The 4,249-nt window shown below is 40.5% G+C and overlaps 1 non-coding gene across 1 annotated transcript; it reads right to left on the bottom strand.

Moving 5' to 3' along the window:
• Positions 1-3,835: 3,835 nt before the first annotated feature.
• Positions 3,836-3,942, bottom strand: LOC145564739 (small nucleolar RNA R71). The gene has a single exon (XR_014094895.1). It is a non-coding gene; the product is annotated as a small nucleolar RNA R71 (small nucleolar RNA).
• Between the last annotated feature and the right edge of the window lie 307 nt (positions 3,943-4,249).

Below are 4,249 nucleotides of genomic sequence, written 5' to 3'. Positions count from 1 at the left end.
GGGGAGACATTTTTAGGTGTCTACAGAAGCCCCCACTTTGATTGAGTTTGTAGAAACGTCAGTTTCGAAAACGATAGTCAAAGTAGCCGATAGGGACGGAGAATGATTTAAGACGTTCTGTGATCCTAAATCATTCTGTATACGCCGATACCTGCAGAAAAATGTTAATTCCACAGATAAAAGAGTAAAGGGATATAATACGTATCTGGCACCAGTGTATTGGTGACAAACGAATTTGGCAGCTTCCTAAGCTTGAAGGAATCCACCGGATGACGTTTGTTGAAATGCTTTCCATGCTTGAGGAAAGCCGACTGAAGAGTTTGGTAGTTTTCTAAGCCTGAAGAAACCTACCGGATGACACTTTCCATGCTTGAGGAAAGTCGACGTATGAATTTGGTGTCATTCTATGCTTGAAGAATTCCACCGATAATGCCTTCCATGCTTGAGGAAAGCCGACAAAGGAATTTGGCGGTTTGTCTATACTTGAAGAAAAATCCACCGATAACGCTTTCCATGCTTGAGGAAAGCCGACTTGGCGGTTTTCTATACTTGAAGAAAAATCCACTGATAACGCTTTCTATGCCTGAGGAAAGCCGACTTGGCGGTTTTCTATACTTGAAGAAAAATCCACCGATAACGCTTTCCATGCCTAAGGAAAGCCGACTTGGCGGTTTTCTATACTTGAAGAAAAATCCACCGATAACGCTTTCCAAGCCTGAGGAAAGCCGACGATTGCTGAAATTCGCAAGTGTATGATGTTTCGATTATCCCCGAACGTGGGCCGCAGATGATTCACACCTTTAAATCGATTATCCGACCATATTAGGTGCTTAAAATGCCGAAAAACAAACATTGATGCTGGCTAGGGGTAAAATGGTAATTTTAGTCCCCTTTAAGTATCAGTTAGAATTTTTCGCGTAATTCCAACGAAAAAATAACCACCCAAAAAGCTCGAAAAATCATTCAAACTGGTCAAAAACGCCAGGAATATTCGCTGACAATGCGCAGAGCTACCGTGCCACGTGGCTTTTTGCCGTGACACGGTAACAACCCCCGTCAGACGGGATGAAACCCCGTGTCACGGGGGTATTTTATCTATTTTTTTTTGTTATTTTTGCTGTTTGAATTGGTCAACGCGTGGATTATTATGCTTTTCACCAACGAATCCCAGCGTGCCACGTCATCAGAGTACCGTTACAAGGTAATGGTAACCGTGGCACGGTGAACGGGGTGCGTAACGGTTACTTTTTGGCTTTAAATTCACACTTCTGCTTCACCTTTTTCACCATTTCGCCATTTCCTCATTCATTTCCTCTCTCTATCTTCTCCATTTTCATTTTCTTGCTCACACAAATCACCGCGCCACGGTTAAAACAACCGACGCTCGTCCGGCGTCACCGTGACACGGGACCAGCAACCGTGACACGACGGTTTTCTTCGCCTGCCTGCTTCTGCGTACTGCTGCTGCTGACTGCTTCCATCGCCTGCACTCCGTTGCTGCTGCTGATGTGTCTATTTTATATAGTATTTTACCCCCGTCCCTTGGTCATAATTAGTAGTGTTTTTGGCTCTTTCGAGCCACTTTTATTACTAATTTGTGTGTTCTAGTGTTTTCGTAGTTTTAGTTGTATTTTACAGGAAATTGCACTCTTGGAGCATTTTCCCGGGCTTTATGGATCAACTACTGAAGCTAGAAGGACACGACCACTTTTGGAGCCCAGGATCGGTGAGAGCCGGTGATTAAGGGCTCGGTATAGGTGATACCGGGGCATTTGGACCGAGTATTCAAGACCCAAAGAGGAAACCCAGATTGGCCCGAAGAATTGGAGCCCAATCGTAGTCCAAATAGTGGCCCAAGAGAGCCGCCCGGCCAAAAAGGCTGGCGCCCGGCCGGGCGGGAGAAGCTTAGGCTGGCGCCCGGTGACGCGCCCGGCCGGGCGCGAGATTAGTAGTAATGAGCAAAAAAGGCGCGCCCGATCGGGCGGTGCCTCGCCCGATCGGGCGCGTGTTATTGTTATGAGACGATTAGCGTCGTTTTAATTTGTTTTAGTTTAGGATTTTTGTACGGAGTATAAATACTCCTCCGTAATACGATTTTAGGATCTCTTCTTCCCCTTTTTACTCTTTCTTTACTCTCTTAATTATTCTCTTAGAATCCTTTCTCTCAACTTTTGTTCTTAATTCTTCCATTAATTCCAGATTACTTTTTGGTAACAATTTCTTCCCCTTTAATTTCAGTTATTTTATTTGCTTCCTTGATTATGCTTTTATTTATTTATTTGATTAGTTTAGTCATGATGATTTGTGAGTAGTTTAATTTCTAGGGTTTATGGGGATCTAATAAATAATATGAAGGGGTAATTTGTTGTTGTTAATTATCAATGCTAGATTAATTTCCTATTGATTGATTAGATTAGGCCTGATCTTTTATGCATGAGTTTGACAACATTGATTCGAGATTCGACAGATGAGAATTAATGTTTAGGTCTAGTTTCAATAGGCAGGTTAATTTATAAATGGTTAAGTCGAGATTCGAGAGATGAGATTTAATACCGGTAAATTAATTGTGTGATTGTAATACGTAGCGAAAGCCCTTTACAATTTGGTTAATTGATGCATTGATGATTGACTATTATTGATTATTGGTATTGCATGATAGTTTCTTATTGAATTGTTTTAACGTTTTACAATTGCGGCTTGTAAAAGTATGGCAATATTAAATTGATGAATCGAGTAGATGTTGGTTTGATATTGAAGGCTATTTTCAATAAGAACTTAGATTTAGTAAATTGCGAAAGCCTGTTAGATCTATGGTGATTAATAAATTGCGAGAGCCTGTTGATCGTGTTATTTATGCAATGTCAACAATTGATTACTATGTTTTACCCTGGAGTATTATTTATTGGTGAACCTATGCCCTAGATCCTTCTATATATTGTTTTCTCCCTATTCTCAATCTTCGTAGTTTAGTTTCATTCTCAAATATAAATATTGGTTACTTAGATAATTTAGATTTTAATAATTAATTAGGAGTAAAAAGACTTGTTTCCCTGTGGAGATCGACCCTACTTCCCTATCTACTTTAGTTAGAGGACTTAGGTATTTACTTTTGATTAGGGGATACGACTCTACCCTGTCAAATTTTGGCGCCGTTGCCGGGGAAACGGTTTTATTTTTATTTCTGATTGTTTTTGTAGTCTAGATTATTTCCCTTTTGTCTCAGAAAGCGTTAGTTCTCTGAGACAAATCTCATATTTGCTTCTAGTTTTTGTTTATGCCCAGGTGTTCCAGATCAGGTTACATCCCATTCGATCCTGAGATCGAACGTTCCTTTCATAGACAGAAAAATCTCTACAAGCAAATCCGAGCGGATTCTGGTGATAATAACAATAATCACCGAAATCCTCCAACTAGTTCTAGCGATTCAGAGACATCATCAGACGCAGAATCAGAGATGACGGCTCCAAAGAAGCTTAGTGATTATTCACAACCAAAGCTTACGGATTTTCCACATCTCACCCCTACTCCGGCTCTTGATGGGGTTCAATTTGAAATCAAACCTCAATTTATAACGATAATAGAGAGGAAGCAATTCAGTGGAGCCAAGGGTGAAGACCCGAATCTTCACATTGCCGACTATTGTCAATATTGCAACACCATCAGGCAAGCCGGGGTCACTCAAGACCAAATCAGGGAGATTCTCTTTCCCTTCTCTTTAACTGGAAAAGCTAAATTGTGGTTAAATGGCTTAAATAGAACTACACTTGGTATAACTGACTGGGAAACTCTTGTTTTGAATTTCTATAACAAGTATTATCCTGCAGAGAGAACAACAGTACTACGGAGTGTGATTCAGACCTTTGCCCAAGAAGCCGATGAATCTTTATATGAGGCTTGGGAGAGGTTCAAGGACTTACAAAGAGAATGCCCTCACCATAATTCAGCGCAATGGCAGTTAATCCAAGCCTTTTATAACGGCATTGGAAATTCCTCTAGAATAATTTTAGACTCTGCAGCTAGTGGGAGATTCATGAATCTTAATGTTGATGATGCAGGTCAGGTTATTGAAGATATGACGATACACAATTTCCAATATGGGAATCCCAGAGGATTTGCTAACAAGGGGAAGCATAGTGTCGACTATGTATCCTTTTTGCAAGCTCAACTAACCTCTATTTGCCAAAAAATAGATAATCTGAGCACTGCTAATGTAGCTAATGTTCCTGCAATTAATAATAATTCTAATGAG

The sequence above is a fragment of the Chenopodium album genome, chromosome 1, assembly GCF_948465745.1.
Source record: "Chenopodium album chromosome 1, dcCheAlbu1.1, whole genome shotgun sequence".
NCBI lineage: Eukaryota > Viridiplantae > Streptophyta > Magnoliopsida > Caryophyllales > Amaranthaceae > Chenopodium > Chenopodium album.
Note: the sequence above shows the minus strand (reverse complement) of the source record. Positions and strands in the feature narration are given on the sequence as shown.